At 46.4% G+C, this 27,215-nt stretch overlaps 1 long non-coding RNA gene across 1 annotated transcript in view; it reads left to right on the forward strand.

The window, feature by feature from the left end:
• The window catches only part of LOC142827053 (uncharacterized), a 78,714-nt gene extending 52,385 nt beyond the window's left edge, over nt 1-26,329 (forward strand). The window contains exon 3 of the long non-coding RNA XR_012901426.2: nt 26,244-26,329. This is a non-coding gene — a long non-coding RNA (uncharacterized LOC142827053). The remainder of the gene's footprint in view (nt 1-26,243) is intronic.
• Nucleotides 26,330-27,215: the final 886 nt, after the last annotated feature.

Here is a 27,215-nt window from a genome sequence, read left to right on the forward strand (position 1 = left end):
CACTTGCCGCCGGCTGCCATCTGGGGAGAGGGGGCAATTGGGGGGCTGCAGGAGAGCTTCCACCCCCAGAAGCCCGCAGAGCCAGCCCAGTCCTCTCCATCGGGGGCTTGTACCCCATTCCTCCCTCACCTCCTTCCACTTACCCTTCCATAGCCCCCCTTCCTGATGTACAAAATAAAGAAAATGTGAGGTCAAAAATAGAATCTCTCTTTATTGAACAAAACTCGGGGAGACTGGGAAAAGGAGGTGGGAGAGGGGAAGAGAGAGGGTGGAAGAGGGGAGGGCAACTAAAATGATCAGAGGTTTGGAACAGGTCCCATATGAAGAGAGACTAAAGAGACTGGGACTTTTCAGTTTAGAAAAGAGGAGACTGAAGGGGGATAGGATAGAGGTCTATAAGAGCATGAGTGGGGTGGAGAGGGTGCATAAAGAAAAGTTCTTCATTAGTTCCCATAATAGGAGGACTAGAGGACACCAAATGAAATGAATAGGTAACAGGCTTCAAACTAGTAACAGAAAGTTGTTCTTCACAAAGCAAAGAGTCAACCTGTGGAACTCCTTGCTGCAGGAGGCTGTGAAGGCTAGAACTAGAACAGAGTTTAAAGAGAAGTGAGATAAAGTCATGGAGGTTGGGTCCATGGATTGGTATTAGCCAGGGGGTAGGAGTGGTGTCCCTGCCCAAAGTTTGTGGAAGGCTGGAGAGGGATGGCACGAGACAAATGGCTTGGTCACTGTCTTCGGTCCATCCCCTCCAGTGTCCCTAGGGTTGGCCGTTGTCGGCAGACAGGCTACTGGGCTAGATGGACCTTTGGTCTGACCCAGTACGGCCATTCTAAGCTCAGGGCTCAGGGTCTGGGGTCTCAGTGGACCACCTTGATTTTCATGCACACCTGTTCCTGGGTTGCCAGGCTGGCAGATCTCCTGCCCGACGGCCACTTTCCTGTGCCTAGTGCGGAGGTCGTGGACGAGGTCCACGATGTTCGCACTAGCCCAGGCGGGTGCCCGCCTCTTGCGGTCCTGGGCAAGCTCCCGGGAGCCGCCAGCCTGGTCCCGGGAAGAGGGGGAGGGCTGGGGGGCATCGGGTGGCTGGCTCGAGCCGTGCCAGGTGCAGGGTCTGCTGGCTGGGTGCTGGCAGGCTTGCACCTGGCACGGGCACCGTAGCCAGCCCATGCCCCTTTAAGGAATCCGGGGCCGGGAGGGGGGCAATAGAGTTTCCCTGGTGTTGGACAGAGTGGCCACCAGGGAAAGCTGGGGAGGGCTAGCTTCCCACTAGTTCGAACTAAGGGGCTACACACCCCTTAATTCGAACTAGTAAGTTTGAACTAGGCTTAGTCCTTGTACAATGAGGTTTACCTAGTTCGAACTAAGCGCTCCGTTAGTTCGAATTAAGTTCGAACTAACGGAACGCTAGTGTAGCGCCTATCAAAGTTAATTCGAACTAACGTCCGTTAGTTCTAATTAACTTTGTAGTGTAGACATACTCTTAGAGAGCACTGTCAGAGAGAATCGGATATTCTAAACCAGCTTTTCACCAAAAAGTTGCCAGATCAGAATCCTGAAAATCTGCTTTCAATGTGTTATCTTCTTGCAGGCCAAGGAATTCTGCTTTCACTTGGATATCCTTGTCTTTAATTACTTTTTCTTCCACTGTAAATTATCTTACGATCCATGCATTCATGTGATGCTGTTCTATAGCCGAGGAGTATCCACTGATAGAGTTTATTACTGACAGTAAGTATCCTATGATATAATTAGCAAATGAACATTTCTGCTTGGTTGCCTCAAGCAGAGTTGCCAATTCTAACCACATGGGTATATCTTCAGCTTCAACCCTATGTTGGTAAAGCTGGAACTTACTGAGGAAGCTAGCAACCTTGTCTTGAGCTGTGAGAATATTCACCATATTTCCTTGTAGTGAGAAGTTTAGCTTATTAATTTCAGTAAAAAAAATCTGCAAAGTATGTCAATTTTTAGAATGAATGTATGGTCTGTTATTTCCCCCAAATAATTCTTGCTCTTTAGCAGATCTCTCTCTTTCAAAGAACATTGATATTTCTTCTCTTAGTTGCAACACTCGATTTAAGACTTTTCTGTGCAATAACCAGCAAACTTCTGTATTAAGCAGAAGTGCACTAAATTCAGCACCAGCCTCTTCTCATCATATTTTAAACATTCTGGAATTTGTGGCACACTCTTCAGTATGATTAACAATTTTAACAACTGCACATAACACTTTGCTAAGATATGATGGTAGTATCTTCACAGCCAAAGTGTATCTGTGAAGTACTCAGTGGGTGAATGTGGCAAGAGGGGTGACCTGCTTTATGTGAGCCTTAAACCCAGGATGAATTCCCATCATTGATGGTGTTCTATCAGTGCACATACCAACTAATTTTGTCCATTGTATCCCTTTATCGATGAGAAATTCTGCAACGTTCTAAACACATCTTCCCCATGTGCAGTAGTGGACAGTGATTCAGAGAATAGGAATTCCTCCTTTACAAAGTCACCTTTTATGTACCAAGCCTACACAAGTAATTGTTCACAGAAGGCGACATCTGCTGATTCAGCCAACTGAAGTGCAAAGTTAGGGACTAGCTTTCATCTCTGCATCTCCTTGATCCAAAATGTCTTTGCTTGTCTCAGAAATGTGCCCTTTCACCGTGCAATTTGAAAGTGATATCTGATCCACCTTTTTCTCATGTTGCTTCCCAAGAACAAGACTCGTTGTTTCAACCAAACATGGTTTGATGAGATCCTCTCTGACTGCATTAGATTTTTTTACATTCAGCAATTCAGAGAGCTATATGATAGGATGCTTCAAGAACAGCTTCATTTTTCTTTGCAAACTGACCCATTGAATCCATCAATCGAAATCCTGGAGTCCCACCCCCAGGGGCCACTTCACCATGGATGGCAGTGGAAACTGGCCAAGGGGAGCGGACCCAAGATTCCGCAACAACAGATGCTACCCCCAGAAGATGCACCACAGCCAGGCCTGGCCTTGGGGAGAGGAGGGAGGGAGGCCAGGCAGCTGAGGGCAGAGGCAGGCGGCAGGACGCAGAGTGACACAGGAAAATGTTGCGTGTGTGTGTATATATATAATTTAAAATATTTTTACCCCGCCTCTCTATTTAAAATATTTGAGGTGGTTTACAAACATTTTTTAAGACGCAATACAAATATATATATAAAAATTGAAAATATGAGATCCCAGAGGGACATAAAACTTGCTAAAAACATCTCGAGAGGAGGAACACACACATACAGACTCAAACACCAATAAAAGCTTAAGTAAAAAGGGTGGCTTTAGCCTAATGCCAAACCAATGCTAACGTTGGCACCATGCGAATTTCCTGAGGAAGAGAATTCCACAGCTTGAGAGCAAAAGCTGAGAAAGCCCTGTTACGTGTATATGTTAATCTTATCTCCATAAGTGGGGGAACACTGAGCAGAGCCTCTCCAGCTGACCTCAATCCCTGGGCATGTTTACATGGGAGAAGACAGTCCTTCAGATACCCCGGACCCAACCTATTTAGGGCTTTATAGGTCATAACTAAAACCTTAAATTGTGCCCAGAAACATACTGGATGCCAATGCAGCTGCCGGAGCACGGGCATAATGTACTCCGTATAACGAGTATTAGTTAAGACTCGAGCAGCCACTTTCTGGACCTGTTGAAGTTTCCAAAGGCGCTTCAGAGGCAGTCCCACATAAAGAGCATTACAGTAATCCAGTCGGGATGTAACAAGAGCATGGATCACTGTAGCCAAGTCATGCTTGTTCAGGAAGGGTCACAGCTGGCAGCTCAGCTGAAGCTGCCCAAAAGCACTACTGGCCACCGAATATACATTTCACTACCAAGGCTGAATTGAAAATGATCTTTCATTGGGATTGCCATTGGTTTTATAGGAGCTGACCAGTAACAGGATTGAACATGTCTCTGCAAGTCAGATCAAGTTGTGCTGCAATTCACACTGTTACTGCATGACTCATACTACATCACCTTGCAAGGAACAATAATAAAATATTGTTGAATAAAGTAAATTAAAGAATGTACTGATGTGGCCGTTACTTTGTGTTCAATTTAATAATATAATTAGTAAATAATTTTCTGCGCTTATATTACACTATCAGAAATGTGTATAGCTGACCAACTCATTACCCCCTGAAATATGCCAAATTACCCCTTGAGGGGTAATTACCCCAAGGTTAAGAACCACTGATAGAGACTTTGACATTTTTCAGAAAAGCCTCTTCTGTTGGTGACTGCTTAATCAAGGTTCTAGAAAGTGCGTACTGTAAGGAGTGTTTTCCCTGGCATATAGTCAATATTGAAAGAAAATTGCATCAGCTGAAGTTGAAATCTTTGAATCCTAGGTGGATGGTCTTTCAGCGTCTCTGAAACCAATAATGCCAAGGTGGTCTTTTTTATGTATTTCAATTCAGACTAAACCAGCACTGAACCATTCACAGGCCCAAGTGACTACTAGAGTGTTCTTTTCCATTTGAGCAATACTGCTGCATGGTTTCTGTGAAGGTTCTTGACATGAATTAAACTGGTCTCTGGTTTCCCTCCAGCTGCTTTTGTGTGAGCTCTGTTCCTAAACCAAGGGAAGAGACATCTGTGGCTACAGTATACAAACTATGGTGCCAAACAGTAGGGATGGCTGTAGTTTTTATTAAGTAAGTTTTGTTTGTGGACTACCACTCGTCTTCATTTTTGTGACATTTAAGGAGATCACTTGAGGACTTTTTTTTTTAGATGAGACAAACTTGGTAAGAATTTCCCAAAATTATTTGTCATGCCTAGGAATCTTCTTACTGCAAAAAACATCTCTGAGTTATGTAAAATTAGTAATGCCTTCAGTTTGCTTGAATCTAGCTGAATTCCCTGCTTGCTAATTATGTATCCTAGAAATTTTGTCTGCTCCTTTCTAAATTCACTTTTCTCATTCAGAATGAGGCTGGCTTGTTGGAAGAATCTCAGAACTGCATATAGTTGCTCATTATGTTCATCTTTATCTCTGCTACATGCCAACAAAATATCTACATGACAAAGGATGCCAGGCAAACCTGACATGAAAGATTCTCTTTTGGAAATGTTCCGATGCTGAAAGCATGCCAAATAGGAGACAACTGAAACATTTAAATGGAGGGTGATGAATGCAGTTAATAGTATAGATTCTTTAGCGAGGGGGATTTATGAGAAGATTCCTGTAAAAGACCTTGGATTCTGAAAACTGAAGTAATGTCCTCACAAACTCTGGGAAGCATCTATTTTTCCTCTGTACCTGCTTTAATGAAGGATTAGGAGGTTCTGAAGTTCTGAAGCATGCCCACTATACTTTATAAAAATTGGGTTATGAATATACATAACTCAAAGATGCTTTAGGCTACATTCATCATATGACATATCATTTTTGAAGTTACAATCTGCCAAATGTGTATATTTTATCTCTGCATGTATCGTTCTGCTATGTGAAGTTAGAAATAAAAAGTGAATCTGTTTATAATTCTAAATGAGGGTCATGTGCTAATGAGGGTCATGACTGATACCCTGGAAACATAATGGCTCGGTACTCAAGATAACAATCTGTAAATGGTTTTGTTTTTCCGGTAAGCCCAAATTGTACTTGGTCCTAGAAAGACATGTGACCATGCCACCTGGTGCTGGAATCCATCTTAACTCTGGTATTTTTCCATGGTGATGCAGAGTATAAAACAAAGATTTCCCACCCTGGGGAAAGTCTATTTAAGTAATGGAAAGCAATCCGCCTTTTGTCTTCATGTGGCCTTTGAAATGGCCTCCTCATCCCAAGAAGATAAAGATGAAGAAAACTGAAAATAAAGAACTCTAAGGACACAGGGAGCTATAAACCTAGGCTAGATAAAAATATCAACTCTGTCTTGAAGGATTTTACCGGAAATAAGGAAAGGTTGAGGAATATAGTTTGCAACAATTTCTTTTAGGCATAGTGTACACTTGTGACGGGGCGGACAGGCCCCGCACTAACGAGCAGGAGATAGCTCAGGCCCAGCTGGCAGAGAAGGCCCCGCCCCTCCGACCCTGCTGGGCATGCTCCCAACAGCGGCCGGGTATAAAGGCAGGAGGAGCCCAGCAGGCGGAGAGGCCCCAGGGAGAAGGAGGAGACCAGGCTGGACCGGAGTTCTTGCAGTTGCTGGGTCCAGAGTCGTCGCCCGCGCTGAACCGGGACACGGAGAAAGCAGCCGCCGGCCCAGAGTGGCAGGAGCGCGCCCTCAACCCCGACAGGTACTGCCTGAGAGGCGAAGGGGCCCGGGGGGAACCAGGGCGTGGTAGGAAGCAGCCCAGGGCAAGGGACACAAAGTTTGGCTCGGCGTGTATCGGCCGGATCCCCCGCCAAGCCGGCAGGAGCCATAGACCCTGCCTAAAGGGCCCTGGGCTGGGACCCGGTGGAGAGGGAGGGCCCGGGTCCCCCTACCACCCATTTTCCCCTTCCCTGGACAAACAAACCCCGGGCCAGGGGAGGCTTCGCAGAGCAACTAGGCCTCTGCTACCGTATATGCCCTGATAGAAGGGCCGAGACTTTTGTGGTGGGACTTTGCTACCGTATATGCCCTGATAGAAGGGCCGAGACTGTGGTGTTGGGACTTTGTTACCATATATGCCCTGATAGAAGGGCCGAGACTTTCGTGTTGAGACTCTGCTACCGTGCATACCCTAATAGAAGGGCCGGGGCCTGGGCCTAGGGACTCTGGAGTACCGTATAGGCCCGGTCGGAGGGGGCCGAGCCCCTGGACGGGGGCGTACCCCTTGACAACATGGTGGAGAATGTGGGTATGCCACCCCTGAACCTAGGGGAGGAACGGTGGGGTGAATGCCCCAACCGGGCGGAGAGCGAAACGGAGGTGGTGAGATGGATAGAAAAGGCGGCTGAGAGGCAGAGGGGGCAACTCCTGCAGCTGAGCCGGGCGTTGCAGCAGTGGGTAGCGCAACAACTGGAGCAACAAGGGCAGCTGCTCCAGGAGCTAAAGGAAGGGTTACTAGCCTCCCAGGCGCGGAGGCTGCAGGCGGAGACAACCGAGGACAGTGGATACGCCCAGGTACCGACTGTAGGGCACAGGGCCCGGGAAAATGGGCCGGCAAAGGCCGTAGTGGAGGTACGGGTAGAAGGGACTCTCGTCAGAGCCCTGATAGACTCCGGGTGTAGCCAGACCATGGTACAGGAGAGCCTGGTAAAGAGCCCCGAACCCGCAGGGGGGCCAGTCCTGCTACAGTGTGTGCACGGGGATATAAAGGCCTACCCGACGGCCTGGGTGAGGGTTGCGGATGCCTGCGAGGAGAGGATTTGTCGGGTAGGGTTGGCCCCACAGCTGGCGTATCCGGTAATATTGGGGCGAGATTGGCCTGGTCTCCGCAGGTTGGTCCAAGAGTGGGCCCAGCAGGACCCTCCCGAAACCGGAAGAAGGCCTCGCACAGGGACGGTGGTGGCCCAAGGTGAGAACCCCGAACCCGAGGACGAACCGGGAGTTAGGGCCGGGACGTCGGGCTCAGCAGAAACCCCAACCCCGCCCATAGAGGAGGGAGAGACGGAGTGGCTAGACGCCCGGGGAGACTTTATGCGAGACCAGAGAGAGGACTTAACGTTGAGCCGAGCCTGGGAACAAATCCAGGAGGCTGAGGACAAAGAGTTCGGAGGCGAACGGGGTCAGCAAGGACCGAGGTTTGAGGTCCGGAACGACAGGCTTTACCGAGTGGCCCTAGACCCGCAGACGGGCGAGGAATCCGTGCAGCTCCTCGTCCCCGCCAGGTACCGAAAGGGGGTACTGCGATTGGGCCATGCCAGTCCCTGGGCAGGACATCTGGGCCGTGAGAAAACGCTGCAGCGGGTGGCCCAGAGGTTCTTTTGGCCCGGGATCCATCGGGAGGTGAGGGAGTTCTGCGAATCCTGCCCCGAATGTCAGCGCACCAACCCAAAGGGGGTACCCAAGGCCCCCCTGGTGGCTCTACCAGTGGTAGGGGTCCCCTTTGAGCGGATCGGGTTGGACTTGGTGGGGCCCCTCGAGAAGGCTAGCTCGGGGTGCCAATATATCCTCGTTATAGTGGACTATGCCACCCGGTATCCCGAGGCAGTGCCCTTACGGAACACCACCGCCGCTACTATAGCCGCGGAACTCCTGGAGGTATTCTCTAGAGTGGGAATACCGAAAGAGATACTGACTGATCAGGGCACCAATGTCTCGTCCAAACTGATGGCCGAGCTGTGCCGGTTGTTAAACATCCACGCACTACGGACGACCGTATACCATCCCCAAACAGACGGACTGGTGGAACGTTTTAATCGGACATTGAAATCAATGCTCCGCAAATTTGTAGAAGAGGACCCCCGGGGGTGGGACAAGATGTTGCCAGCCTTACTCTTCGCGGTGCGGGAGGTACCGCAGGCCTCTACGGGGTTCTCCCCTTTTGAACTCCTATATGGGCGACAACCTCGGGGGATCCTTGACCTCCTGAGAGAGGATTGGGAGGGGCAGGAGTCCCGGGTGATGGGAACGGTCCCCTACGTGCTGCAATTGAGGGAGCGCTTGCAGAAGTTAGGCGAGTTCGCTCGAACTAACCTTTTACAGGCTCAAGAAACTCAAGCCAGATACTACGACCGAGGGACAAAACTACGGACGTTTGAGCCGGGCGACCGGGTGCTCCTACTTTTACCCTTGCAAGAGTCCAAGTTACTAGCCAAATGGCAGGGGCCGTTTGAGGTGGTACGCCGAGTGGGGCCTGTCGATTACGAGGTGAGGTTAACGGGGAGGAAAAAGGGACTACAGATATACCATGTAAACTTACTAAAAAAATGGAAAGTGCAGGAAGGACTCGTGATCAATCCCTCCCCACCTGATGAAGACTTGGGGCCTTCGGCCGCCGACCCACCCCCGGATCAACCAACCACTCTGGGGGAAGAACTGAGCCCGGGCCAAAAAGACGAGCTATCCCGCTTGGTCCAGAAATACGCCCACGTCTTATCTTCCCAGCCAGGCCGGACCAGAGGGATAAGCCATCATATAAGCACCCTACCAGGACAACGGGTTCGGGACCAACACCGTCCGCTACCTCGGAAGATGTGGGGGCTGGTGGAAAGAGAACTCCAGGCGATGCTGGAGATGGGAGTGATTGAGGAATCTCGCAGCGAGTGGCGCAGCCCCATCGTGCTGGTCCCAAAACCCGACGGGACGATGCGCTTCTGTATTGATTTCCGGAAGGTCAATGCCATCTCAAGATTTGATGCTTACCCCATGCCACGCGTGGATGAGTTACTCGAGAGGCTGGGAAAAGCTCGGTACCTCTCCACCCTAGACCTAACCAAGGGTTATTGGCAAATCCCGTTGACCCCGACCTCCAAGGAAAAGACTGCCTTCCCCACCCCGTTCGGGCTGTACCAGTTCATCACAATGCCCTTCGGCCTCCACGGGGCGGCCGCCACCTTCCAGCGTTTAGTAGACCGGTTATTACGCCCTCACCAGCTATACGCCACCGCGTACATAGATGATATAGTCATCTACAGCCAAACGTGGCCGGAGCACCTTCAACATCTGGAAGCAGTATTAAAAGCCCTCGAGGACGCGAACCTCACGGCAAACCCCGGGAAATGCCACTTGGGACGAAGGGAGGTGACTTATCTGGGATACACGGTGGGGAGGGGGACGTTGAGACCCTTAGTCGACAAGGTACAAGCCCTCCAGGAGTGGAAGAGGCCGACAACGAAGAAGCAGATTCGGCAATTTCTGGGACTGGCAGGGTACTACCGCCGATTCATACCTGACTTCTCAACATTGGCGACACCACTGTCAGACCTGACTCGGAATTCCATGCCGACAAAGGTACAATGGACACCAGAATGTGAAGAGGCTTTCCACACATTGAAACAACGACTAGTAAAAGAACCCGTGTTGTTCCCCCCAGACTTTGCTAAAGACTTTATCCTCCAGACGGACGCCTCTGAGAGAGGACTAGGAGCCGTGCTAGCCCAAGAAGTGGACGGCGAAGAGCATCCGGTGCTCTATATGAGCCGGAAGCTTTTTCCCCGGGAGCAGAGATATTCCACGATTGAAAAAGAGGCGCTGGCCGTAAAGTGGGCCACAGATGCACTCCGGTATTACCTGTTAGGTAGCCACTTCCGACTGGTCACGGACCACGCCCCTCTGAGATGGCTACATAGTATGAAAGACACGAATCCTCGGATAATGCGATGGTATTTGTCACTGCAACCATATGATTTTGAAGTGGCCCACCGCCCGGGTAAGACTCATATGAATGCCGATTTCTTTTCCCGATTAGGAGAAGAAGAAACCTGGGCAAAACAGACGGTAACTACCCATTTAAGGGGGGAGGTGTGTGACGGGGCGGACAGGCCCCGCACTAACGAGCAGGAGATAGCTCAGGCCCAGCTGGCAGAGAAGGCCCCGCCCCTCCGACCCTGCTGGGCATGCTCCCAACAGCGGCCGGGTATAAAGGCAGGAGGAGCCCAGCAGGCGGAGAGGCCCCAGGGAGAAGGAGGAGACCAGGCTGGACCGGACCGCTTGCAGTCGCTGGGTCCAGAGTCGTCGCCCGCGCTGAACCGGGACACGGAGAAAGCAGCCGCCGGCCCAGAGTGGCAGGAGCGCGCCCTCAACCCCGACAGGTACTGCCTGAGAGGCGAAGGGGCCCGGGGGGAACCAGGGCGTGGTAGGAAGCAGCCCAGGGCAAGGGACACAAAGTTTGGCTCGGCGTGTATCGGCCGGATCCCCCGCCAAGCCGGCAGGAGCCATAGACCCTGCCTAAAGGGCCCTGGGCTGGGACCCGGTGGAGAGGGAGGGCCCGGGTCCCCCTACCACCCATTTTCCCCTTCCCTGGACAAACAAACCCCGGGCCAGGGGAGGCTTCGCAGAGCAACTAGGCCTCTGCTACCGTATATGCCCTGATAGAAGGGCCGAGACTTTTGTGGTGGGACTTTGCTACCGTATATGCCCTGATAGAAGGGCCGAGACTTTTGTGGTGGGACTTTGCTACCGTATATGCCCTGATAGAAGGGCCGAGACTGTGGTGTTGGGACTTTGTTACCATATATGCCCTGATAGAAGGGCCGAGACTTTCGTGTTGAGACTCTGCTACCGTGCATACCCTAATAGAAGGGCCGGGGCCTGGGCCTAGGGACTCTGGAGTACCGTATAGGCCCGGTCGGAGGGGGCCGAGCCCCTGGACGGGGGCGTACCCCTTGACAACACTGCAGGGTTTTTGTGCAAGAAGCCTTTTGCGGAAGAGATCTTCTTCAAAAACTTCTTGCGCAAAAGGCATCCACACCTCAAAAGCACATGGCAAAAGCAATGTGCTTTTGCACACGACAGCATCCACACTGCATGGACACTCTTGTGCAAGAAAGTTCTGATTACCATTCACAATCAGAACTTTTTGTGATAGGCTCTTTTTGCACAAGAAACCCCTGTTGAGCGTCCACACACACCTTTTTACGCAAGAACTCTTGCAGAAAAAGCAGTTATGCCTCATAGAAGGTGTGACGGACCGGGCCGTGTCTGGGCACAGCTAAGGGCGTCCGCTCAGGGCGAATTGCTCAAATCCGGGGCTCTTTACAGTCCCCCTGACTGGCGACCTCTCCAAACAGGCCACAAACCAGTCTCACAGAGCGCTTCAGCAGCCTGCCTGAAGCCTCCCGAGCAAAACCCCTCTGACACCCCAGCAATATCCGTGCCCCAGATGGCCCCGGGCCGATACACGGGTGGGGGGTCCTAGCACCCAATCCCACCTACCCCGAACAAGTTCTGTCCGGTTCCAAGAAACCAGCCACAGATCCCTGGTCAATTTACCCTCTGGACCTTACCCACAAATCACGCTGGGCCAATCCTTTAGAATCTATATCTAAAGGTTTATTATTACAAGAAAGAAAAGCATGAGAGTAAGGTTATTAAAGTACAGTACGTTACATGCACCGAATCTCCCAGTTCTCGATGCAGGCTCTAGCAGAGATGTTGCAGCTGCTGGTTTAAAAGTTCTTATTGCACATCCTACGATCAGGATGGGTTCACAGGTCTTCCGGGCTCTTCAATCCCTGCAGTGCTGCCTCTGGGATGAAGTGCTGAGCTGAGAACAAAATGGCATCGACCACATGGCCTCTTTATACTCCTTCCTGGCCTCTTCTTGTATGTAGCAAGTCACCTGGTCAGAGGCCAATCTCTATGTTTCCTGCTGGCTGCCCTCAGGTGACAAATCCCATTCTTTGGGTGTGTCCATAGCCTATTGAGAGCCATTGTTCCACAGGGCTTTGCTACTCAGCCTGTCCATAGCCATGCTTAACCACATTCACAGAAATATTCAGCTTCCACACAGATTACAGATTCCTACCTACACACACAGACATTATACACTCACATAAATAGCGTACATAAGATCAACAAACAATAATCTCCCATTCAATACCCCACATGGCTCCCCCCACACCAATTTCTGGGGCCAACACCCCCACCTAGGGGTGCAGCAGCGATCTGGCTGCTTCCCTCCAATTCAGCAACGTGACAGAAGGAGGTATACCTACCCTGCAAAAAGCCCTCTGTTCTGTTGACTAGATTTTCTTGCACAAAAACGCACTTGAGGTGTGGATGCTTTGCAGGTTATTGAGCAAAAAACAACTGTTTTTACACAAAAGCCTTGTAGTATAGACATAGCCTTAGAGGCTATGTCTACTCTATGGGGTTTTTCTGCCGTGTCCAGGGAACATATCTGCTCTTCCGCTTTATTTTTGTGGAAGAGCAGACACACTCTTTCGGAAGCCTTGTCTTCCTCCTTCCATGAGGAAGAAGGGCTCTTCTGAAAGAGGATTTTCTGAAATTTGGCCCAGTGTAGATGGGCCAAATTTTGGAAAAGCCTCTTCTGACAAAACTATCAGAAAAAGGTATTCAAATTGCAGAGCACAATTTGTGTACCTTTTTCCCAACAGATCAGTATTAGAGCACCCAGTGGGACCTTTGTGATGCAACCCATGACTCACACAAATACGGATTTTGCCGTTGGGTTTTGGTACTACAATTGTCCCTGCACACCAGACAGACGGTTCTTCTATCTAGAAAATACCTCCCATATTTTCAGTTCTTTTAAATTGTTCTTTGACTTTCTCTAACAAGGGTGTAGAAATGCAGTGTGGGGCTTTGAAACCAAAGGAAGTTTCTAATGGCACCAGTTTTATTCAGTAATTTCCTGATTGCTTACCTAGCCCAGTGAACACATATGGATACATCTGTACAGTTTACTTTGTCTGACATTAATCCATGCCAATTTCTCTACTAGACATGATTCTTGTATTACTGGCAAACCTATTAGGGGAGCTGCAAGTCCTTGTGTTATGTACATTATTTCATGAAGAACTTTCTGTCATTTCTCCAGTTTCCCAAGAAGCTGGCCACAAACATCCAGTACAATGTTTGTGATCATGTGTAAAATTTTATTTTGGCCTTTGCATATTTCCAGCCCACAACTGAGTATAATCTTGTTGTATTTGATATTCTAGTGAAGCTGTCCCAGTATTAATCTTCAATTTAAGGTTTAAATTGCTTAGATTGTTGCCTTTCCATTGCTTTCCAAGTGACAGCAAACGTCACTGTGGTGTCATTAATAACAACTTCTTCATTCAACATTCATGTTCATATTTTATGTGTTGAGTGACCAGTGAACAGTGAGGCATGGACACCAAAAGGGAAATCCTGGTCCTTACTGAAGTAATGAGAATTATTCCGTTGACTTCAGTGGGGAGCGAAAACAACCTCCTATGCAGAAGTGCAGTGAGCGTGTTATGTGCCTGGGGGCAAAGGCAAAATTTGTGCCCCACCCCCACCACGCAGCAGGGTCCCGAACCTAGCGCATGGCTGAGCCCTACCCTGAGAGGAGGGGGGAGGAGCTTATACCGCATCTTCTCTCTCCCCCTCCAGTTTGGGGCTGGGCCCCCACATACCAGTGAAGATAGAGGAGGGTTGGACTGGGGGCAGAGAGGCAGCAGAGGAGGAGCAGGTGAGCCAAGGGATGATGGGGGAGTGGAAGGGGACTAAATTGGTGCCCCCCCCCAGTATGGTGCCCAGGGGCAACTGCCTCTCTGCCCCTCCCTCACTATGCCACTGCTCCTATGCAGAATTTCCTTGTTTTACTAAGTCTTCTGTACTATGCTTCATCCTCTTTGTGAACTGCAGAACCAAGAACTTCATGATTTTCACTGAACTCCATAGTATGAGTCACTTTTTAAGAAGTGTTGACCTCTACTTCAAACACATTTTCTCTCAACTAGAACATGTGGAATGAGATTAATTCAGAATAACTTTTATCCTGAAGAAAGCAGATTTAACCATTTCCATTTAGAAATGCTCCAAAATTATTTATTTTTCTAATTGGAAAGAACCAGCTGAAATGGGAGAAAGGTTAGTTTTTGTTTGGCAATAAGTTGAAAGTCAAACAAAAAATGTTATTCTCTTCCTTCTGTGGCTTTCAGACATCATCTCTTCGGGTATGTCTACACTACAGCACTAATTTCAACTAACTTAATTCGAATTAGTTAATTCAAACTAAGCTAATTTGAACTAGTGCATCTAGACCTAAAAACTAGTTCGAATTAGCGTTTTGCTAATTCGAACTAGCATGTCCACATTGAGTGGACCCTGAACCGAGGTTAAGGATGGCCGGAAGCAGTGCCGGCAGTTGCATCAGATTAGGACTTAAAGCGTGGAGCTGCTGTCTCAGGCTAGCCGAGGGCTGTGCTTAAAGGGTCCCAACCTCCACCCCGGACAGACAGTTCTCAGGGTGGGAGAGGGGAGGGCAACTAAAATGATCAGGGGTTTGGAACAGGTCCCATATGAAGAGAGGCTAAAGAGACTGGGACTTTTCAGCTTAGAAAAGAGGAGACGGAGGAGGGATATGATAGAGGTCTATAAAAGCATGAGTGGTGTGGAGAGGGTGCATACGGAAAAGTTCTTCATTAGTTCCCATAATAGAAGGACTAGAGGACACCAAATGAAATGAATGGGTAGCAGGCTTCAAACTAATAACAGAAAGTTCTTCTTCACAAAGCAAATAGTCAACCTGTGGAACTCCTTGCTGCAGGAGGCTGTGAAGGCTAGAACTAGAACAGAATTTAAAGAGAAGTTAGATAAATTCATGGAGGCTGGGTCCATGGAGTGCTATTAGCCAGGGGATAGAAATGGTGTCCCTGGCCTCTGTTTTGGAAGGCTGGAGATGGATGGCACGAGACAAATGGCTTGGTCATTGTCTTCGGTCCATCCCCTCCGGGGTAGCTGGTGTTGGCCGCTGTCGGCAGACAGGCTACTGGGCTAGATGGACCTTTGGTCTGACCCAGTACGGCCATTCTAAGCTCAGGGCTCAGGGTCAGGGGTCTCACTGGACCACCTTGATTTTCATGGACACCTGCTCCTGAGTGGCCAAGCTGGCAGCTATCCTGCCCTAGACGGCCACTTTCCTGTGCCTAGTGTGGAGGTCGTGGATGAGGTCCACGATGTCCACACTAGACCAGGCGGGCGCCCGCCTCTTGCAGCCCCGGGCAGGCTCGTGGGAGCCGCCAGCCTGGTCCCGGGAAGAGGCAGAGGGCTGGGTGGCAGTGGGTGGCTGGCTTGTGCTGTGTTAGGTGCAGGGTCTGCTGGCTGGGTGCTGGCAGGCTTGCACCTGGCACGGGCACCGTAGCCAGCCTGTGCCCCTTTAAGGGGTCCAGGGCCAGGAGGGGGGCAGACAAGTTTCCCTGGTGTTGGCCAGAGTGGCCACCAGGGCAAGCTGGGAAGGGCTAGCCTCCCACTAGTTCGAATTAAGTGGCTACACAGCCCTTAATTCGAACTAGTTAATTCAAACTAGGCATTAGTCCTCGTAGAATGAGGTTTACCTAGTTCAAATTAAGCGCTCCGCTAGTTTGAATTAAGTTCGAACTAGCAGTTTGCATGTGTAGCGCCTATCAAAGTTAATTCGAACTAACTTTTGTTAGTTCGAATTAACTTTGTAGTGTAGACATACCCTTCCTGTGTATTTTCCAGACTTGATAGATCATCAGAATGACATATAACATCTGCTTATGTCTTGCACATCCTGTTAACTTGCAGATGTACCCAAGGAGAATGTATCCTCCTAAAGGTGGGTAAAGCTTGAGAAATTGAAATACCTGGGCTGAAAATTTTAAATTATATACATTGTTTAAAAAAAACAAAACTATAACTATTTTTCTTTCTAATTATGTACTTTGGAGTTTCTTGGAATGAATGGATATGCTTCTGGCCACAGAGTTAATACCATTTATTACTTCCTCTACCCCTTAGAATAAGTGATTTCTAACCTCTACTCCTTTTAATTGAAACTACAAACAAGATGAGCACTGAGGTCACAACAAATCTCTATCCACTTAATGAGAGTAACTTCAGTACTAGAGATATTGAATCATGATAGAACTATTAGTAGGTCATATTCTGTCAAGATGAATGATTGGTTCATATCAGCCATCTTCCTCCACAATTATAAGAATGCATACAAGAAACTGTTTCCAATGTGAATAAAATTAATCTTTTATTACTCAGCATAACACATGCTATTGATTTGTTATAGGCACCACTCCTGAACATGAATCCACTAGCACAGACACCTGCAAGTATGCAAAGTCCTTTTAAGTCAAGGGGACTCTCCACAAGGGGAGGGCTTTATCCTGTTGGTGCTGTAGGACAGGGATTCTTAGTCTTTTTCTTTCTGAGCCCCCCCTTCCCCACATACTATAAAAACTTCATGGCCCAGCTGTTTCATAGCAACTGCTTTTCTGAATATAAAAGCCAGGGCCAGCATTAAGGGGTAGTGAGCAGAACAGTTGACCGAGGCCACATGTTATAGGAAACGTTACAAAGCTAAGATGCTTGGGCTTGGACTTCAGCCCTGTGTGATGGTACTTGGAGCCCCAGGCTTCAGTCCTGTGCAGTGAGGCTATGGCTTTCTGCCCTGGGCCCAAGTGAGTCTAATGTTGGTCATGCTTGGTGAACCTCCTCAAACCAATTCTTGGACCCCTGTTTGAGAACTACTGATCTAGGCCATGATATATCATTACACATTTGTCAAAAATATTGAGATTTAAAACCCAGACTTTTTTTTTGGTAGCCAAAAATGTTGTTCTGATGACCCAAGCTAGTACCCAAAAATTCTGGGTAGTGGCTTCACTACTCATAATATTTCTTTATGCAATTGTTGCTTTGTACGTATAACTGCTACTCTCCTATTATATCTCGGCAAATCTCAAAAAATTCAGATAGGTATCCGAAAGATCATCCAGGTTGGAGCTGATCAAATATTCACTGCCTGGTAATATTTGTTGAAACTTAGCCTTTTTCTCTATTCATGAGCTGTTTGCAAATTGATCTCAATTCCTACTGTATATGCTGTTCATAAATAGTCATTCAATAGTTTGTACAAATTCCAGTGTTTTTCCAAACTCTTCATTTTGACTGATTATTTATATGGTAGGATTGATCACCTAAATTACAAGGTATTGTTTGTACCCCCTGATTGGATTATTGTAATTTTCAAGTGGGAGAATAACAAAATTAGGCAGGCTGCTATAACAAACGTTCAGAAAGATAGTTCAAATTGTAATTAATGAAAATAGCATATCTCAGACAATGTTTTTCTAGCTCCAGCTTCCACCCAGTGGATTGTGTTACATCTTACTCAGATAGATGGAAGAGCCTATTCTCCCCATTGAAACACATATTTGACTCTTCAGTTTAGCAGACAAAGGTATAACAAGATCAAATGGCTAGAAGTAGAAACTAAAATTCAGACTGGAAATTCTGTGTAAATTTTTAAAAGTGAAGGTAATTAACCATTGGAACAATTTACCAAGAGTCATGATAGAGTCTCCATTGTTAGCAATTTTAAAATCAAGATTGGCTGTTTCTAAAAGATAAGTTCCAGGACAATATATGCTCTAGGCCACGGTCTCCAACATTTTTAACCACAAGATCACTTTTTCAATTTAAGTACAATGTAAGATCTACCTTAAACCCAAATACCCTTGCCCTGCTTCCTTCATGCCCCTTCTTTGAGGCCCTGTCCCTGCTCCACCCTTCTCCAAGGCCTCACCTTTCTCACTCCATCCCTCTTCCTCCCCCACCATTATTCACTGTCACCAGGCTGGGGTAGGGATTGGGATGCAGTTTCTGGTTTTGGCCCAAGGGATTTGGGATGTGGGAGGGACTCGAGGCTTAGCCTAGGTTGGCGGATTGGAGTCCAGGAGGGCTTTTGGAGTGCAAACTCTGGGAAGGAGTTTGGGTGCAGGGGGACTCACCTCTGGGGCAGGAGGCTGGGTGTAAGAGGAGGTTCAGGAAGCAGGCGCTGGCTGGCCACTGTTTAACTTAGATGGCTTCTGGGTGGTGGAGCAGTGGGGTTAAGGCAGGCTTACTCCTGCCTTGGCTCTACACCACTCCTGAAAGCAGCTGGCATGTACAGCAATGGCTCCACAGTGCCATGTGCTTCCCCCTCATCTACAGGCACTGAGCCCACAGCTTCTACTGGCCATGGCTCCCCATTATTGATCCATGGGAACTGCAGGAGTGGTGTCTGCAGGCAAGGACAGCATGTGGAGACCCCCTGTTCTGCCTTTCTCAGGGACTGCAGGGACATGCCAGCCACTTCCAGGAACAGCACTTACCACAGGGATAATTACTGCAGCCACGACAGGTTTGGCATTTTAGAAATCAATACTCAAAGAATTAAAATTAAGCATAAAAGAGAAATGAAAATGATGAACTGCACACACCCGTCAAAAACCAAAACTAACCCACTTTGCAAGCTGTGACAGAAGTAACGATCCCTCCACCCCCATATGTGTTGGGTCGGGAGAGAAGAGTGAAGGACAGTGGGTGTTTGTGAGAGTGAAAGAGACACACACAGTGTTGTGAGAGTGACAGAGATTTGCATTGCCAAGCTCCCTCCATCCCCTTCTCTGAGTGAAGATAGGGTACAGAAATGGGGGGAAGACAGACACTCTGACATCAGCACCCACTCTTCTCCCTCTCACAGCCTGCAAAGCAAGCAGGAGACTCCAGGGGAGCAGCTCCAAGGCAGAGGGCAGGAGCAGCATGACAGTGGGTGGAAGAGCAACTGAAGTGCCAGTGCTTGATAGCTTCCCAGCCAAACCAGTCAGGATCACTCGAGAGAGGCTCCAAGATCTACTGGTAGATCCCGATCTACTGGTTGGTGACCACTGCACTAGGGGAAAGCCTATGCAGGGCCAGATTATCCAATAGGCACAGTACCCAGGGCCTACGAAAAAGTCTAGAGCCTATAAAAATCATAATTGACTAAAAAATAAGAAAAGAAAACTGCTGAATCAAACTTAATAATTTGCTATCTTAAGTCAACAAACAACATACAGGTGCAATGTTATATGATACCTGATGTTCTAAGTACCTTCAGTGTATGTTCAATGCTTTGTGTTACCCACTGGGATGCTTTGGGATTCAACCTATCTCCAAAAGGGGTAGTGTCATCGCCTGTCCTAAAACTCTGGGGCTACGTCTACATTGGCACCCCTTTCGGAAAAGGGATGCTAATGTAGCACGTTGGAATAGGCAAATCCGTGGGGGATTTAAATATCCCCCGCGGCATTTGCATTAACATGGCTGCCGCTTTTTTCCGGCTTGGGGAAAAGCCGGAGAAAAGCGCCAGTCTAGACGTTATTCTCCGGAAAATAAAGCCTTTTCCGGAGGAAATAAGAATAAGTAGGAATAAGAAATCCTCCGGAAAAGGCTTTATTTTCCGGAGAATAGCGTCTAGACTGGCGCTTTTCTCCGGCTTTTCCCCAAGCCGGAAAAAAGCGGCAGCCATGTTAATGCAAATGCCGCGGGGGATATTTAAATCCCCCGCGGATTTGCCTATTCCAACGTGCTACATTAGCATCCCTTTTCCGAAAGGGGTGCCAATGTAGACGTAGCCTGGGTTTCTTAAATGCTATGCTGCTGTGGCTCCCAGCCCTGGCACCAACAGACAAACATGCAGGCATACCCCAACAAACAACATACAGGTGCAATGTTATACGTTACAGAAGCTTAAATTGTTGAATGAAGGAATGAAGGAAGGACAGCTGTTACATCAGGGGTGGGCAAATACCGGCCCACAGGCTGGTTCTGATCCATCAGGGTTAGTCCCTGGTGGGCTGCCACTGCTATGTTTATTTGCACCTCCGCAGATATCAGGCGATCACAGCTCTTTTTGGCCATGGATCACTGTTTGTGGGCAATGGGAGTGGTGGGAAGCAGCATGGACTGGGACACCACTTCCTGCTGTTCCCATTGGCTATGCACAGCAAGTCACATCCAATGAAAGCTGGTATTTGCCCACCCCGGTGTACCAGCTTCTGGATAGAATGAGATAACTGAAACAGCAAGACTCATCACCCAAATACAGGCCACATGCAGTGCTGATCAGAAATCAAAGCTACATAGAATGCAAATGCAAGAGGGACCTTAGTATTGTTGGTAGGGATTTTTTTGTTTGTTTGTTTTGTGTGTGCATGAAGACCAGCCTAGGAAGCCTAGGAACATGAGAACATAGGAGTAGACATACTCCTAAGATAAAGCCAAGAGCTAAGTGTTGTCTGAAAGAGTCTTAGAAATGTGAGCAAAGAAACTGACTCCTGCTGTTTGATTTTCACCATGATCAGGGAAAAACATAGCTTGATGTACATTCTTTGTAAATAGACAGGCTTGTTACAGAACTGAAACCATCCAATGCCACTCCTGATGGAAACAACCCACAAGATCCTGAATATTGGCTAAGGGGACCAAAGGGATAAAAATATTTTAGTATTCTGCTTCCGGACCTGGCTAAAATCAAGAATTGCAGAAGAACCCAGAGATGATAAATAAAGTTAATTAAATGGTTTTTGAATCTCCCAAGATCTTTAAGTTCTTGGCAAAGATTCCCATATTTGTTGTTTTATCTCCCCCAGTTCACCCACCTTTGCATAACACTATCAAACTGACTTAAATCCCATGGCATCCAAAGGAAACAAGTGTATAATATAACAACTCTACTCTGACTTAAAATTGTTCTTCAAGTCTCAGGCAGTCAACCCATTTTCCTTTGATTTTTGTCTTTAACAAAAAAAGAGCTTCATTTCAGGCTCATATAGGGAGTGGATAGAGGTGGGGGTGTCTCCTGATTAAGCTATTAGAAGTCACTAGCAATCCGTAGAGAACTTGAGAAAAAGCTGTAGAGATTTTGTTTTACAAATTCTCCAGAACATTGATTTCACATCCTGTTCTTTAAAATGTGTTCCCTTTTGTGGTGGTAATTATTGAGGATGTGAGTGAAACAGAGTTTGAATCATTTAAGACCTCGACATCCATGAATAATGCTCAGCCGAAGACTATTCCTAAGCTGCAGATTTATGCAGTAATTCAAATAATGAAGTCCTGTTGTGCTTCAAGAAAATAAATATTAAAGTTAACAGCTTGTACTGTGTTTAGATGAAGAGGGAGGATAGTCAATGAAGACTAAACTTCTCTTAGTCCAGTTAGGAGACTGTTATTACCCAAAACTGGTGCAATAGTATTATTTAAATAGATTTAGGCTTTTCAGCTTTCATTGGAGTTTAAGCCAATCATTACCATAGTAACAAGTTATTTGTGGAATTAATATGACAAAAGTGTCTTCTGCCCAGTAGTCTTGCTTATGATAGTTTCAGAACTTGCCTAGAACACAGAGCATATTTTGAGACCTAAATCTTGTGCACCTTAGGTAGGGTGACCAGATATCCTGTTTTTAAAGGGACATAAGCCCTCCTGCAGGTGTGCCTATTATTAGAATATATAGGACGGTTGGACTATTTTTTTAAGTCTCTGCTCTCCCATCAGTACTGGTGGGTCCTGCTGCTGACTAGATCCTTGCTCACCAGCTGTCCACCCACTAGCAGTCCAGGGGGATCCAGTGACTGATAAAATTGAGTGCAAAGCTGGTGGTTGGGCACAGTGGCAGTGTGCAGGGCCAGCCGGTTCCTCCGTGCAGTCCCTGCTGTGTGACTCCTCTTGGCCAGCAGCCCTTTCCTCCCTGTCCCATTTCCAGACAGCACAGACTACTTGCTGTGATGGTTGGTGAGTGTGGGCTGGTGGTGGCCAGCTAGATCTTGCATGATCTAAAAATAAAAAAGGAGTCATATAAAAAATGGAAAATAGGACAAATTACAAAGGATGAGTATACGCAAACAACACAGGAATGCAGGGGCAAGATTAGAAAGGCAAAGGCGCAAAATGAGTTCAACTATGTACAGGAATAAAGGGAAACAAGAAGACTTTTTATAAATACATTGGAAGCAAGAGGAAGACCAAGGACAAGGTAGGCCCACTGGTCAGTGAGGAGGGAGAAACAGTAATAGGAAACTTGGAAAGGGCAGAGATGCTTATTGACTTCTTTGTTTCGGTCTTCACCGAGAAGTCTGAAGGAATGCCTAACATGGTGAATGCTAGTGGGAAGTAGGTAGGTTTAGAAGATAAAATAAAAAAAGAACAAGTTAAAAATCACCTAGAAAAGTTAGATGCCTGCAAGTCACCAGGGCCTGATTAAATGCATCATATAATATTCAAGGAGCTGATAGAGGAGGTATCTGAACCTCTAGCTATCATCTTTGAAAAATCATGGGAGACAGGAGAGATTTTAGAAGGCTGGGAAAGGGCAAATATAGTGCCCATTTATAAAAAGGGAAATAAGAACAACCCAGGAAACTACAGACCATTTAACTTCTGAGCCAGGGAAGATAATGGAGCAAGTAATTAAGGAAATCATCTGTAAACACTTGGAAGGTGGCAAGGTGATAGGGAACAGCCAACATGGATTTGTAAAGAACAAATCATGTCAAACCCATCTGATTGCTTTCTTTGATAGGATAACGAGTCTTGTGGATAAGGGAGAAGCGGTGGATATGGTATACCTAGACTTTAGTAAGGCCTTTGATACGGTCTTGCATGATATTCTTATCAATAAACTAGGCAAATACGACATAGATGGGGCTACTATAAGGTGGGTGCATAACTGGCTGGATAACCGTACTCAGAGAGTCGTTATTAATGGTTCACAATCCTGCTGGAAAGGTATAACAAGTGGGGTCCTACAGGGATCTGTTTTGGGATCGGCTCTGTTCAATATCTTCATCAACAATTTAGATATTGGCATAGAAAGTACACTTATTGGCTACGTCTAGACTGGCATGATTTTCTGCAAATGCTTTTAACAGAAAAGTTTTTCCGTTAAAAGCATTTGCGGAAAAGAGCGTCTAGATTGGCACAGACAATTTTCCGCAAAAGCACTTTTTGTGGAAAGCGTCCATGCCAATCTAAACACGATTTTGCACAAGAAGGCCCTGATCACCATTTTCACCATCGGGGCTTTTTTGCGCAAAACAGTTTTCAGCTGTCTACACTGGCCCTTTTGCCCAAAAGCATTTCTGGAAAAGGCCTTTTGCCAGAACGGGAGCAGCATTGTATTTGCACAAGAAGCACTGATTTCAGACAGTAGAAAGCCAGTGCTTTTGCACAAAATCAAGTGGCCAGTGTAGACAGCTGGCAAGTTTTTCCGCAAAAGCGGAAAAGCTTGTCAGTCTAGACACAGCCATTAAGTTTGCAGATGATACCAAGCTGGGAGGGGTTGCGACTGCTCTGGAGGGTAGGGTCATAATTCAAAATGATCTGGACAAATTGGAGAAATGGCTTGAGGTAAACAGGATGAGGTTTAAGAAAGACAAATGCAAAGTTCTCCACTTAGGAAGGAACAATCAGTTTCACACATACAGAATGGGAATGGGAAGCGACTGTCTAGGAAGGAGTACAGCAGAAAGGGATCTAGGGGTTATAGTGGACCACAAGCTAAATATGAGTCAACAGTGTGATGCTGTTGCAAAAAAAGCAAACATGATTCTGGAATGCATTAACAAGTATGTTGTGAGCAAGACATGAGAAGTCATTCTTCCGTTCTACTCTGCGTTGGTTAGGCCTCAGTTGGAGTATTGTGTCCAGTTCTGGGCACCACATTTCAAGAAAGATGTGGAGAAATTGGAGAGGGTCCAGAGAAGAGCAGCAAGAATGATTAAAGGTCTAGAGAACATGACCTATGAAGGAAGGCTGAAAGAATTGGGTTTGTTTAGTTTAGAAAAGAAAAGATTGAGGGGGGACATGATAGCAGTTTTCAGGTATCTAAAAGGATGTCATAAGGAGGAAGGAGAAAACTTGTTCATCTTGGCTTCTGAGGATAGAACAAGAAGCAATGGGCTTAAAGTGCAGCAAGGGAGGTTTAGGTTGGATATTAGGAAAAAGTTCCTAACTGTCAGGGTAGTCAAACACTGGAATAAATTGCCCAGGGAGGTTGTGGAATCTCCATCTGTGGAGATATTTAAGAGTAGGTTAGATAAACGTCTATCGGGATGGTCTAGACAGTATTTGTTCCTGCCATGAGGGCAGAGGACTAGACTCAATGACCTCTCAAGGTCCCTTCCAGTCCTAGTATTCTATGATTCGTAAAAGAAAGAAAAGGTTGAGAGTAAGGTTGTTAAGGAGAATACATCACATACATCAGTCACCAAGTTCTTGATGCAGGCTTTTAGCAGAGATGCTACAAACTACCACCTTAAAAGTCTCTGGTTCACATCCTGTATCAGGTTGAGTCAGCAATCCTTCCCAGCTCTCTGTCCCTAGCAAGGCTGCATCTGGAATCAGGAGCAAGATTGAAGACAAGATGGAGATAGCCTCATGGGATTTTTATATTCCTGGTGTCTCCCAAACTGGATATAGTCACATGATCAAGTGTCTCACATGCAAGTAGCCATTATGCACTGACTGGTCTGCAGGCTTCCAGACTCATTCCTCAGGTCACTCTGAGAGAAAAGGGCTTTATTCCGTAGGATCGCGCCAGTCTAGACGCTTTTTTCCGGCTTTTCCCCAAGCCGGAAAAAAAGCGGCGGCCATGTTTATTTAAATCCCGCGGGGGATATTTAAATCCCCCGCGGATTTCTCTATTCCCAAGTTCAAAATTAGCATGCCCCTTCCAAAGAAGGGGCCAGTGTAGACGTAGCCCATGAGGGAAAATTAAATGTCAATTATTTTGCAGGATGGAAACCCATTTCCTCCTTCCTTCTCGTTATGAAAATAACCCTGAAAGGAAGCAAAGAAGCAGAGCTTCTTGGACACAGAGCGTGCTGGAGTATAACTTTAAGGTTTCTGGGCAAGGAAACATTTGCTATTGTTTATGTCAACTGTGTTCAGGGAAACAGGACTTTGTGTGTGTTCTTATATGTTTTAGAGAGTTTGTTTGATAAAGAACTCCTCCAAATCCGTAAGAACAAGGACCACCAAATTTAGGATGCACCTTCATATCATGACTTAAAGCAAGGTAAGGGTTCGGTTGTGCCAGAAAAATGGGATGTGCCTGGAATGGGATTGCTTCTCATAAAACCAAACAGAAAAGTGACCGAATCACCAAATCAAGTATGTTCCTCAAAACTGACATAACTGAGTGAATGTTGAAAGAGACTGAACCAAGATGAACCAGAAAAATAGGATTGCTTCTCAACAAACCTTACAGAAAAGAGATAAAATGGAGAAGTTTGAAGTACAGTAGTGCTCTAGGTTTGAAAACTAGAAGACAATGTTATTGAAAAACATATTGACTATAGACCTTTTTTGTTAAAACATAGCAAATGATAAGTGTATAAGGAGAAAGAAAAATACACTTGATGGAATTCCCATTTTAAAAAATACTGTAAAAATTACATGGACAAATTTTAACACTTTTTAAAAAGAAATCTGAAATAAAATCTTCATAAAAATAACACTGTATTTTTTAAAAAATACAATCATTTAAATAAAACATGTACATTTTCTAAAATAAATCCCTTCATTGAGTTAAGGACCTGAACAACACAAGATAAATCTGCTAGTTATAAACAAATAAGGTTACATCAAGTACTTACCTGACTCCATATCATCCATTGTTCATCCTAATGAGTAAAACCTTGCAAAACTACAAATATTGGCTAACTGCTAAGGCCAAAAGGGGCAACATATGATATGTACTGACACATTATGAAAGAGAGCAAGAAAGGAAAATGAGATTTCAATATGGATGATAAAATTGGGAGTATTAAAATATATTATTTCAGTATTGGCTACTATGCTACACTAATACATTATTATATATTTGATTATACCTGTAGATCAACTATGGAAAATGGGGATCCAGGAAGAAGAATGTACCACATGATTTTGAATGTTTTTGTCCATAAAATCAAATGATGGTAAATGCTGTACATCTCTAACTATGACTTACAGATGAGCATCCCCTGTATCTGTATTGTACTTTTCACTGTGCATAGTATTTTATATATTGGACATGTTCTACCTTCTAAGCCAGGGGTGGGCAAATACTCACCTGTGGGCCAGATCCAGTCCTTTAGAGTTAGCCACTGGTGGGACCCACCACTATATGTACCTGCAACTTCTCAGGTAAGGCCAACCACAGCTCCCATTGGCCGCAGATCATCATTCCTGACCAATCAGAATGGTGGGAAGCAGTTTCTCAGTCCACACTGCTTCCCACTGCTCCCATTGGCTGGGAATCGTGATTTGCAGCTAACAGGAGCTGCAATTGTCCATACCTGTGGAGATACAGGTAAATATAGTGGCAGAGGCCTACCAGGGGCTAACCCTGGAGAACTGCTGCCATTGTATTGCCCACCCTTGTTCCAAGCAGAAAGATTCCTGTATTTCTTTGCCCCAGATGGCTGCATTTATTCACAAGCTATTTTTTATTTCCATTCTTCTATTTTCTGTGATTTATATACCAGGACTGAAATCTGATCCTGCAAGTTACTGAACACCTCTTTCTTGGTTCAGAATACACCACACAATTTATAGAAGCCAATAGGATTTGAGGTCTCTTAGGATTTGAAGGATTGGGCCTTGGTATTAAAATGAAGAATATTCTTGGTAGACTGCATTTCACTGCTTACTTTAAGGTAATTGATGCTCTGCCCTTCTAATTTCTCTTGGACTGATTTCAAGGTATAACTTGATTTTTATTGGTAATTCTTACTTTAATTTATTTAATTCTCCACTGATTTTTTAAATTAAGTTCTCTTTAAGCTTCTGGGTGGTTTTAAAAATAGGGAAGAAATAACTTATTTGCT

The sequence above is a fragment of the Pelodiscus sinensis genome, chromosome 2, assembly GCF_052426305.1.
Source record: "Pelodiscus sinensis isolate ZL-2025 chromosome 2, ASM5242630v1, whole genome shotgun sequence".
In the NCBI taxonomy this organism is placed as follows: Eukaryota; Metazoa; Chordata; order Testudines; family Trionychidae; genus Pelodiscus; species Pelodiscus sinensis.